Here is a 12712-nt window from a genome sequence, read left to right as displayed (position 1 = left end):
CCCGGAAACAGGGTGATCAGTTACCCTGGAAACAGGGCAGTCAGTTGCCCCGGAAACAGGGCAGTCAGTTACCCTGGAAACAGGGCAGTCAGTTATCCCGGAAACAGTGTGGTCAGTTACCCTGGAAACTGGGCAGTCAGTTACCCTGGAAACAGGGCAGTCAGTTACCCCGGAAGCAGGGCAGTCAGTTACTCAGGAAACAGGGCAGTCAGTTACCCCGGAAACTGGGCAGTCAGTTCCCCTGGAAACAGGGCAGTCAGTCACCCTGGAAACTGGTTAGTCAGTTACCCCAGAAACAGGGTGATCAGTTACCCCGGAAACAGGGCAGTCAGTTCCCCTGGAAACAGGGCAGTCAGTTACCCTGGAAACAGGGCAGTCAGTTAACCTGGAAATAGGTAGGTCAGTTATCCTGGAAACAGGGCGGTCAGTTACCCCGGAAGCAGGGAGATCAGTTACCCCGGAAACAGGGCAGTCAGTTACCCTGGAAACAGGGGATTCAGTTATCCTTGTAGCAGGGTGGTCAGTGACCCTGGAAACAGGGTGGTCAGTTACCCCGGAAACAGGGAGATCAGTTATCCTGGAAACAGGGCGGTCAGTTACCCTGGAAACAGGGCAGTCAGTTACCCCGGAAACAGGGTGATCAGTTATCGTGGAAACAGTGCAGTCAGTTAGCCTGGAAACAGGGCAGTCAGTTACCCCGGAAACAGGGCAGTCAGTTACCCTGGAAACAGGGCAGTCAGTTATCCTGGAAACAGGGCAGTCAGTTATCCCGGAAACAGGGTGATCTGTTACCCTGGAAACAGGGTATTCAGTTACTCGGGAAACTGGGCAGTCAGTTACCCTGTAAACAGGGCAGTCAGTTACCCCGGAAACAGGGCAGTCAGTTACCCTGGAAAGTGGGCAGTCAGTTACCCTGGAAACAGGGCAGTCAGTTATCCCGGAAACAGGGTTATCAGTTACCCTGGAAACAGGGCAGTCAGTTATCCCGGAAACAGGGCAGTCAGTTACCCTGGAAACAGGGAAGTCAGTTACCCCGGAAACTGGGCAGTCAGTTACCCCGGAAACAGGGTGATCAGTTACCCTGGAAACAGGGCAGTCAGTTGCCCCGGAAACAGGGCAGTCAGTTACCCTGGAAACAGGGCAGTCAGTTATCCCGGAAACAGTGTGGTCAGTTACCCTGGAAACTGGGCAGTCAGTTACCCTGGAAACAGGGCAGTCAGTTACCCCGGAAGCAGGGCAGTCAATTACCCAGGAAACAGGGCAGTCAGTTACCCCGGAAACTGGGCAGTCAGTTCCCCTGGAAACAGGGCAGTCAGTCACCCTGGAAACTGGTTAGTCAGTTACCCCAGAAACAGGGTGATCAGTTACCCCGGAAACAGGGCAGTCAGTTCCCCTGGAAACAGGGCAGTCAGTTACCCTGGAAACAGGGCAGTCAGTTAACCTGGAAATAGGTAGGTCAGTTATCCTGGAAACAGGGCGGTCAGTTACCCCGGAAGCAGGGAGATCAGTTACCCCGGAAACAGGGCAGTCAGTTACCCTGGAAACAGGGGATTCAGTTATCCTTGAAGCAGGGTGGTCAGTGACCCTGGAAACAGGGTGGTCAGTTACCCCGGAAACAGGGAGATCAGTTATCCTGGAAACAGGGCGGTCAGTTACCCTGGAAACAGGGCAGTCAGTTACCCCGGAAACAGGGTGATCAGTTATCGTGGAAACAGGGTATTCAGTTACTCTGGAAACTGGGCAGTCAGTTACCCTGGAAACAGGGCAGTCAGTTACCCCGGAAACAGGGCAGTCAGTTACCCTGGAAACCGAGCAGTCAGTTACCCTGGAAGCAGGGCAGTCAGTTATCCTGGAAACAGGTTTATCAGTTACCATGGAAACAGGGCAGTCAGTTACCCCGGAAACTGGGCAGTCAGTTCCCCTGGAAACAGGGCAGTCAGTCACCCTGGAAACTGGTTAGTCAGTTACCCCAGAAACAGGGTGATCAGTTACCCCGGAAACAGGGCAGTCAGTTCCCCTGGAAACAGGGCAGTCAGTTACCCTGGAAACAGGGCAGTCAGTTAACCTGGAAATAGGTAGGTCAGTTATCCTGGAAACAGGGCGGTCAGTTACCCCGGAAGCAGGGAGATCAGTTACCCCGGAAACAGGGCAGTCAGTTACCCTGGAAACAGGGGATTCAGTTATCCTTGAAGCAGGGTGGTCAGTGACCCTGGAAACAGGGTGGTCAGTTACCCCGGAAACAGGGAGATCAGTTATCCTGGAAACAGGGCGGTCAGTTACCCTGGAAACAGGGCAGTCAGTTACCCCGGAAACAAGGTGATCAGTTATCGTGGAAACAGTGCAGTCAGTTAGCCTGGAAACAGGGCAGTCAGTTACCCCGGAAACAGGGCAGTCAGTTACCCTGGAAACAGGGCAGTCAGTTATCCTGGAAACAGGGCAGTCAGTTATCCCGGAAACAGGGTGATCTGTTATGCTGGAAACAGGGTATTCAGTTACTCTGGAAACTGGGCAGTCAGTTACCCTGTAAACAGGGCAGTCAGTTACCCCGGAAACAGGGCAGTCAGTTACCCTGGAAAGTGGGCAGTCAGTTACCCTGGAAACAGGGCAGTCAGTTATCCCGGAAACAGGGTTATCAGTTACCCTGGAAAAACGGCAGTCAGTTATCCCGGAAACAGGGCAGTCAGTTACCCTGGAAACAGGGAAGTCAGTTACCCCGGAAACTGGGCAGTCAGTTACCCCGGAAACAGGGTGATCAGTTACCCTGGAAACAGGGCAGTCAGTTGCCCCGGAAACAGGGCAGTCAGTTACCCTGGAAACAGGGCAGTCAGTTATCCCGGAAACAGTGTGGTCAGTTACCCTGGAAACTGGGCAGTCAGTTACCCTGGAAACAGGGCAGTCAGTTACCCCGGAAGCAGGGCAGTCAGTTACCCAGGAAACAGGGCAGTCAGTTACCCCGGAAACTGGGCAGTCAGTTCCCCTGGAAACAGGGCAGTCAGTCACCCTGGAAACTGGTTAGTCAGTTACCCCAGAAACAGGGTGATCAGTTACCCCGGAAACAGGGCAGTCAGTTCCCCTGGAAACAGGGCAGTCAGTTACCCTGGAAACAGGGCAGTCAGTTAACCTGGAAATAGGTAGGTCAGTTATCCTGGAAACAGGGCGGTCAGTTACCCCGGAAGCAGGGAGATCAGTTACCCCGGAAACAGGGCAGTCAGTTACCCTGGAAACAGGGGATTCAGTTATCCTTGAAGCAGGGTGGTCAGTGACCCTGGAAACAGGGTGGTCAGTTACCCCGGAAACAGGGAGATCAGTTATCCTGGAAACAGGGCGGTCAGTTACCCTGGAAACAGGGCAGTCAGTTACCCCGGAAACAGGGTGATCAGTTATCGTGGAAACAGTGCAGTCATTTAGCCTGGAAACAGGGCAGTCAGTTACCCCGGAAACAGGGCAGTCAGTTACCCTGGAAACAGGGCAGTCAGTTATCCTGGAAACAGGGCAGTCAGTTATCCCGGAAACAGGGTGATCTGTTACCCTGGAAACAGGGTATTCAGTTACTCTGGAAACTGGGCAGTCAGTTACCCTGTAAACAGGGCAGTCAGTTACCCCGGAAACAGGGCAGTCAGTTACCCTGGAAACTGGGCAGTCAGTTACCCTGGAAACAGGGCAGTCAGTTATCCCGGAAACAGGGTTATCAGTTACCCTGGAAACAGGGCAGTCAGTTATCCCGGAAACAGGGCGGTCAGTTACCCTGGAAACAGGGAAGTCAGTTACCCCGGAAACTGGGCAGTCAGTTACCCTGGAAACAGCGCAGTCAGTCACCCTGGAAACTGGTTAGTCAGTTACCCCGGAAACAGGGTGATCAGTTACCCCGGAAATAGGGCAGTCAGTTCCCCTGGAAACAGGGCAGTCAGTCACCCTGGAAACAGGGCAGTCAGTTATCCCGGAAACAGGGCAGTCAGTTACCCTGGAAACAGGGAAGTCAGTTACCCCGGAAACTGGGCAGTCAGTTACCCCGGAAACAGGGTGATCAGTTACCCTGGAAACAGGGCAGTCAGTTGCCCCGGAAACAGGGCAGTCAGTTACCCTGGAAACAGGGCAGTCAGTTATCCCGGAAACAGTGTGGTCAGTTACCCTGGAAACTGGGCAGTCAGTTACCCTGGAAACAGGGCAGTCAGTTACCCCGGAAGCAGGGCAGTCAGTTACTCAGGAAACAGGGCAGTCAGTTACCCCGGAAACTGGGCAGTCAGTTCCCCTGGAAACAGGGCAGTCAGTCACCCTGGAAACTGGTTAGTCAGTTACCCCAGAAACAGGGTGATCAGTTACCCCGGAAACAGGGCAGTCAGTTCCCCTGGAAACAGGGCAGTCAGTTACCCTGGAAACAGGGCAGTCAGTTAACCTGGAAATAGGTAGGTCAGTTATCCTGGAAACAGGGCGGTCAGTTACCCCGGAAGCAGGGAGATCAGTTACCCCGGAAACAGGGCAGTCAGTTACCCTGGAAACAGGGGATTCAGTTATCCTTGTAGCAGGGTGGTCAGTGACCCTGGAAACAGGGTGGTCAGTTACCCCGGAAACAGGGAGATCAGTTATCCTGGAAACAGGGCGGTCAGTTACCCTGGAAACAGGGCAGTCAGTTACCCCGGAAACAGGGTGATCAGTTATCGTGGAAACAGTGCAGTCAGTTAGCCTGGAAACAGGGCAGTCAGTTACCCCGGAAACAGGGCAGTCAGTTACCCTGGAAACAGGGCAGTCAGTTATCCTGGAAACAGGGCAGTCAGTTATCCCGGAAACAGGGTGATCTGTTACCCTGGAAACAGGGTATTCAGTTACTCGGGAAACTGGGCAGTCAGTTACCCTGTAAACAGGGCAGTCAGTTACCCCGGAAACAGGGCAGTCAGTTACCCTGGAAAGTGGGCAGTCAGTTACCCTGGAAACAGGGCAGTCAGTTATCCCGGAAACAGGGTTATCAGTTACCCTGGAAACAGGGCAGTCAGTTATCCCGGAAACAGGGCAGTCAGTTACCCTGGAAACAGGGAAGTCAGTTACCCCGGAAACTGGGCAGTCAGTTACCCCGGAAACAGGGTGATCAGTTACCCTGGAAACAGGGCAGTCAGTTGCCCCGGAAACAGGGCAGTCAGTTACCCTGGAAACAGGGCAGTCAGTTATCCCGGAAACAGTGTGGTCAGTTACCCTGGAAACTGGGCAGTCAGTTACCCTGGAAACAGGGCAGTCAGTTACCCCGGAAGCAGGGCAGTCAGTTACCCAGGAAACAGGGCAGTCAGTTACCCCGGAAACTGGGCAGTCAGTTCCCCTGGAAACAGGGCAGTCAGTCACCCTGGAAACTGGTTAGTCAGTTACCCCAGAAACAGGGTGATCAGTTACCCCGGAAACAGGGCAGTCAGTTCCCCTGGAAACAGGGCAGTCAGTTACCCTGGAAACAGGGCAGTCAGTTAACCTGGAAATAGGTAGGTCAGTTATCCTGGAAACAGGGCGGTCAGTTACCCCGGAAGCAGGGAGATCAGTTACCCCGGAAACAGGGCAGTCAGTTACCCTGGAAACAGGGGATTCAGTTATCCTTGAAGCAGGGTGGTCAGTGACCCTGGAAACAGGGTGGTCAGTTACCCCGGAAACAGGGAGATCAGTTATCCTGGAAACAGGGCGGTCAGTTACCCTGGAAACAGGGCAGTCAGTTACCCCGGAAACAGGGTGATCAGTTATCGTGGAAACAGTGCAGTCAGTTAGCCTGGAAACAGGGCAGTCAGTTACCCCGGAAACAGGGCAGTCAGTTACCCTGGAAACAGGGCAGTCAGTTATCCTGGAAACAGGGCAGTCAGTTATCCCGGAAACAGGGTGATCTGTTACCCTGGAAACAGGGTATTCAGTTACTCTGGAAACTGGGCAGTCAGTTACCCTGTAATGAGGGCAGTCAGTTACCCCGGAAACAGGGCAGTCAGTTACCCTGGAAACTGGGCAGTCAGTTACCCTGGAAACAGGGCAGTCAGTTATCCCGGAAACAGGGTTATCAGTTACCCTGGAAACAGGGCAGTCAGTTATCCCGGAAACAGGGCAGTCAGTTACCCTGGAAACAGGGAAGTCAGTTACCCCGGAAACTGGGCAGTCAGTTACCCTGGAAACAGCGCAGTCAGTCACCCTGGAAACAGGTTAGTCAGTTACCCCGGAAACAGGGTGATCAGTTACCCCGGAAACAGGGCAGTCAGTTCCCCTGGAAACAGGGCAGTCAGTTACCCTGGAAACAGGGCAGTCAGTTAACCTGGAAACAGGTAGGTCAGTTATCCTGGAAACAGGGCGGTCAGTTACCCCGGAATCAGGGAGATCAGTTACCCCGGAAACAGGGCAGTCAGTTACACTGGAAACAGGGGATTCAGTTATCCAGGAAGCAGGGTGGTCAGTGACCCTGGAAACAGGGTGGTCAGTTACCCCGGAAACAGGGAGATCAGTTATCCTGGAAACAGGGCAGTCAGTTACCCCGGAAACAGGGCAGTCAGTTACCCTGGAAAGTGGGCAGTCAGTTACCCTGGAAACAGGGCAGTCAGTTATCCCGGAAACAGGGTTATCAGTTACCCTGGAAACAGGGCAGTCAGTTATCCCGGAAACAGGGCAGTCAGTTACCCTGGAAACAGGGAAGTCAGTTACCCCGGAAACTGGGCAGTCAGTTACCCCGGAAACAGGGTGATCAGTTACCCTGGAAACAGGGCAGTCAGTTGCCCCGGAAACAGGGCAGTCAGTTACCCTGGAAACAGGGCAGTCAGTTATCCCGGAAACAGTGTGGTCAGTTACCCTGGAAACTGGGCAGTCAGTTACCCTGGAAACAGGGCAGTCAGTTACCCCGGAAGCAGGGCAGTCAGTTACCCAGGAAACAGGGCAGTCAGTTACCCCGGAAACTGGGCAGTCAGTTCCCCTGGAAACAGGGCAGTCAGTCACCCTGGAAACTGGTTAGTCAGTTACCCCAGAAACAGGGTGATCAGTTACCCCGGAAACAGGGCAGTCAGTTCCCCTGGAAACAGGGCAGTCAGTTACCCTGGAAACAGGGCAGTCAGTTAACCTGGAAATAGGTAGGTCAGTTATCCTGGAAACAGGGCGGTCAGTTACCCCGGAAGCAGGGAGATCAGTTACCCCGGAAACAGGGCAGTCAGTTACCCTGGAAACAGGGGATTCAGTTATCCTTGAAGCAGGGTGGTCAGTGACCCTGGAAACAGGGTGGTCAGTTACCCCGGAAACAGGGAGATCAGTTATCCTGGAAACAGGGCGGTCAGTTACCCTGGAAACAGGGCAGTCAGTTACCCCGGAAACAGGGTGATCAGTTATCGTGGAAACAGTGCAGTCAGTTAGCCTGGAAACAGGGCAGTCAGTTACCCCGGAAACAGGGCAGTCAGTTACCCTGGAAACAGGGCAGTCAGTTATCCTGGAAACAGGGCAGTCAGTTATCCCGGAAACAGGGTGATCTGTTACCCTGGAAACAGGGTATTCAGTTACTCTGGAAACTGGGCAGTCAGTTACCCTGTAAACAGGGCAGTCAGTTACCCCGGAAACAGGGCAGTCAGTTACCCTGGAAACTGGGCAGTCAGTTACCCTGGAAACAGGGCAGTCAGTTATCCCGGAAACAGGGTTATCAGTTACCCTGGAAACAGGGCAGTCAGTTATCCCGGAAACAGGGTGATCTGTTACCCTGGAAACAGGGAAGTCAGTTACCCCGGAAACTGGGCAGTCAGTTACCCCGGAAACAGGGTGATCAGTTACCCCGGAAACAGGGCAGTCAGCTATCCCGGAAACAGGGCAGTTAGTTATCCCGGAAACAGGGTGATAATTTCCCCTGGAAACTGGGCGGTCAGTTACCCTGGAAACAGGGCGGTCAGTTACCCTGGAAACAGGGCAGTCAATTATCCTGGAAACAGGGTGATCAGTTACCCTGGAAACTGGGCAGTCAGTTACCCTGGAAACAGGGCAGTCAGTTACCCCGGAAGCAGGGCAGTCAGTTACACAGGAAACAGGGCAGTCAGTTACCCCGGAAACTGGGCAGTCAGTTACCCTGGAAACAGGGCAGTCAGTCACCCTGGAAACTTGTTAGTCAGTTACCCTGGAAACAGGGTGATCAGTTACCCTGGAAACAGGGCAGTCAGTTACCCCGGAAACAGGGCAGTTAGTTACCCTGGAAACTGGGCATTCAGTTATCCTGGAAACTGGGCAGTCAGTTACCCCGGAAACAGGGCAGTCAGTTACCCTGGAAACTGGGCAGTCAGTTACCCTGGAAACATGGCAGTCAGTTACGCTGGAAACTGGGCAGTCAGTTACCCCGGAAACAGGGCAGTCAGTAACCCTGGAAACAGATTACTCAGTTACCCCGGAAACAGGGTGATCAGTTATCCTGGAAACAGGGCGGTCAGTTACCCCGGAAACAGGGCAGTTTTTTACCCTGGAAACTGCGCAGTCAGTTACCCCGGAAACAGGGCAGTCAGTAACCCTGGAAACAGATGACTCAGTTACCCCGGAAACAGGGTGATCAGTTATCCCTGAAACAGGGCGGTCAGTTACCCTGGAAACAGGGCAGTCATTTACCCCGGAAACAGGGTGATACGTTACCCCGGAAACAGGGTGAACAGTTACCCTGGAAACTGGGCAGTCAGTTTCCCCGGAAACAGGGCGGTCAGTTGCCCCGGAAACATGGTGATCCGTTGCACTTGAAACAGGGAGATCAGTTACCCTGGAAACAGGGCTTTCACTTATCCTGGAAACAGGGTGGTCAGTGACCCTGGAAACAGGGCGGTCAGTTACCCCGGAAACAGGGCAGTCAGTTACCCCGGAAACAGGGTGATCAGTTATCCTGGAAACAGGGCAGTCAGTTAGACTGGAAACAGGGCAGTCAGTTACCCCGGAAACAGGGTAAGTCAGTTACCCTGGAAAATGGCAGTCAGTTATCCCGGAAACAGGGCAGTCAGTTATCCCGGAAACGGGGTGATCAGTTACCCTGGAAACACGGCAGTCAGTTACCCCGGAAGCAGGGCAGTCAGTTACCCTGGAAACAGGGCAGTCATTTCTCCCAGAAACAGGGCAGTCAGTTATCCCGGAAACAGGGTGATCAGTTACCCTGGAAACTGGGCAGTCAGTTACCCCGGAAACAGGGCAGTCAGTTACCCTGGAAACTGGGAGTCAGTTATCCCGGAAACAGGGCAGACAGTTATCCCGGAAACAGGGTGATCAGTTACCCTCGAAACAGGGCAGTCAGTTATCCCGGAAACAGGGCAGTCAGTTATCCCGGAAAAAGGGTGATCAGTTACCCTGGACACTGGGCAGTCAGTTACCCTGGAAACAGGGCAGTCAGTTACCCCGGAAGCAGGGCAGTCAGTTACACAGGAAACAGGGCAGTCAGTTACCCCGGAAACTGGGCAGTCAGTTACCCTGGAAACAGGGCAGTCAGTCACCCTGGAAACTGGTTAGACAGTTACCCCGGAAACAGGGTGATCAGTTACCCCGGAAACAGGGCAGTCAGTTCCCCTGGAAACAGGGCAGTCAGTTACCCTGGAAACAGGGCAGTCAGTTAACCTGGAAACAGGGCAGTCAGTTATCCTGGAAACAGGGCGGTCAGTTACCCCGGAAATAGGTAGGTCAGTTATCCTGGAAACAGGGCGGTCAGTTACCCCGGAAACAGGGAGATCAGTTAACCCGGAAACAGGGCAGTCAGTTACCCTGGAAACAGGGGAGTCAGTTATCCTGGAAACAGGGCGGTCAGTTACCCTGGAAACAGGGTGATCAGTTATCCTGTAAACAGGGCAGTCAGTGAGCCTGGAAACATGGCAGTCAGTTACCCCGGAAAAAGGGCAGTCAGTTACCCTGGAAACAGGGCAGTCAGTTATCCCGGAAACAGGGCAGTCAGTAATCCCGGAAACAGGGTGATCAGTTACCCTGGAAACAGGGCAGTCAGTTGCCCCGGAAACAGGGAAGTCAGTTAACCTGGAAACAGGGCTGTCAGTTATCCCGGAAACAGGGCAGTCAGTCAACCCGGAAAAAGGGTGATCAGTTACCCTGGAAACTGGGCAGTCAGTTACCCTGGAAACAGGGCATTCAGTTACCAAGGAAGCAGGGCAGTCAGTTACCCAGGAAACAGGGCAGTCAGTTACCCCGGAAACTGGGCAGTCAGTTACCCTGGAAACAGCGCAGTCAGTCACCCTGGAAACTGGTTAGTCAGTTACCCCGGAAACAGGGTGATCAGTTACCCCGGAAACAGGGCAGTCAGTTCCCCTGGAAACAGGGCAGTCAGTTACCCTGGAAACAGGGCAGTCAGTTAACCTTGAAATAGGTAGGTCAGTTATCCTGGAAACAGGGCGGTCAGTTACCCCGGAATCAGGGAGATCAGTTACCCCGGAAACAGGGCAGTCAGTTACACTGGAAACAGGGGATTCAGTTATCCAGGAAGCAGGGTGGTCAGTGACCCTGGAAACAGGGTGGTCAGTTACCCCGGAAACAGGGAGATCAGTTATCCTGGAAACAGGGCGGTCAGTTACCCTGGAAACAGGGCAGTCAGTTACCCCGGAAACAGGGTGATCAGTTATCGTGGAAACAGTGCAGTCAGTTAGCCTGGAAACAGGGCAGTCAGTTACCCCGGAAACAGGGCAGTCAGTTACCCTGGAAACAGGGCAGTCAGTTATCCTGGAAACAGGGCAGGCAGTTATCCCGGAAACAGGGTGATCAGTTACCCCGGAAACAGGGTATTCAGTTACTCTGGAAACTGGGCAGTCAGTTACCCTGTAAACAGGGCAGTCAGTTACCCCGGAAACAGGGCAGTCAGTTACCCTGGAAAGTGGGCAGTCAGTTACCCTGGAAACAGGGCAGTCAGTTATCCCGGAAACAGGGTTATCAGTTAGCCTGGAAACAGGGCAGTCAGTTATCCCGGAAACAGGGCAGTCAGTTACCCTGGAAACAGGGAAGTCAGTTACCCCGGAAACTGGGCAGTCAGTTACCCCGGAAACAGGGTGATCAGTTACCCTGGAAACAGGGCAGTCAGTTGCCCCGGAAACAGGGCAGTCAGTTACCCTGGAAACAGGGCAGTCAGTTATCCCGGAAACAGTGTGGTCAGTTACCCTGGAAACTGGGCAGTCAGTTACCCTGGAAACAGGGCAGTCAGTTACCCCGGAAGCAGGGCAGTCAGTTACCCAGGAAACAGGGCAGTCAGTTACCCCGGAAAATGGGCAGTCAGTTCCCCTGGAAACAGGGCAGTCAGTCACCCTGGAAACTGGTTAGTCAGTTACCCCAGAAACAGGGTGATCAGTTACCCCGGAAACAGGGCAGTCAGTTAACCTGGAAATAGGTAGGTCAGTTATCCTGGAAACAGGGCGGTCAGTTACCCCGGAAGCAGGGAGATCAGTTACCCCGGAAACAGGGGATTCAGTTATCCTTGAAGCAGGGTGGTCAGTGACCCTGGAAACAGGGTGGTCAGTTACCCCGGAAACAGGGAGATCAGTTATCCTGGAAACAGGGCGGTCAGTTACCCTGGAAACAGGGCAGTCAGTTACCCCGGAAGCAGGGAGTTCAGTTACCCCGGAAACAGGGCAGTCAGTTACCCTGGAAACAGGGGATTCAGTTATCCTTGAAGCAGGGTGGTCAGTGACCCTGGAAACAGGGTGGTCAGTTACCCCGGAAACAGGGAGATCAGTTATCCTGGAAACAGGGCGGTCAGTTACCCTGGAAACAGGGCAGTCAGTTACCCCGGAAACAGGGTGATCAGTTATCGTGGAAACAGTGCAGTCAGTTAGCCTGGAAACAGGGCAGTCAGTTACCCCGGAAACAGGGCAGTCAGTTACCCTGGAAACAGGGCAGTCAGTTATCCTGGAAACAGGGCAGGCAGTTATCCCGGAAACAGGGTGATCAGTTACCCCGGAAACAGGGTATTCAGTTACTCTGGAAACTGGGCAGTCAGTTACCCTGTAAACAGGGCAGTCAGTTACCCCGGAAACAGGGCAGTCAGTTACCCTGGAAAGTGGGCAGTCAGTTACCCTGGAAACAGGGCAGTCAGTTATCCCGGAAACAGGGTTATCAGTTAGCCTGGAAACAGGGCAGTCAGTTATCCCGGAAACAGGGCAGTCAGTTACCCTGGAAACAGGGAAGTCAGTTACCCCGGAAACTGGGCAGTCAGTTACCCCGGAAACAGGGTGATCAGTTACCCTGGAAACAGGGCAGTCAGTTGCCCCGGAAACAGGGCAGTCAGTTACCCTGGAAACAGGGCAGTCAGTTATCCCGGAAACAGTGTGGTCAGTTACCCTGGAAACTGGGCAGTCAGTTACCCTGGAAACAGGGCAGTCAGTTACCCCGGAAGCAGGGCAGTCAGTTACCCAGGAAACAGGGCAGTCAGTTACCCCGGAAAATGGGCAGTCAGTTCCCCTGGAAACAGGGCAGTCAGTCACCCTGGAAACTGGTTAGTCAGTTACCCCAGAAACAGGGTGATCAGTTACCCCGGAAACAGGGCAGTCAGTTAACCTGGAAATAGGTAGGTCAGTTATCCTGGAAACAGGGCGGTCAGTTACCCCGGAAGCAGGGAGATCAGTTACCCCGGAAACAGGGGATTCAGTTATCCTTGAAGCAGGGTGGTCAGTGACCCTGGAAACAGGGTGGTCAGTTACCCCGGAAACAGGGAGATCAGTTATCCTGGAAACAGGGCGGTCAGTTACCCTGGAAACAGGGCAGTCAGTTACCCCGGAAACAGGGTGAT

This window comes from Heterodontus francisci, chromosome 16 (genome assembly GCF_036365525.1).
Source record: "Heterodontus francisci isolate sHetFra1 chromosome 16, sHetFra1.hap1, whole genome shotgun sequence".
In the NCBI taxonomy this organism is placed as follows: Eukaryota; Metazoa; Chordata; class Chondrichthyes; order Heterodontiformes; family Heterodontidae; genus Heterodontus; species Heterodontus francisci.
Note: the sequence above shows the minus strand (reverse complement) of the source record.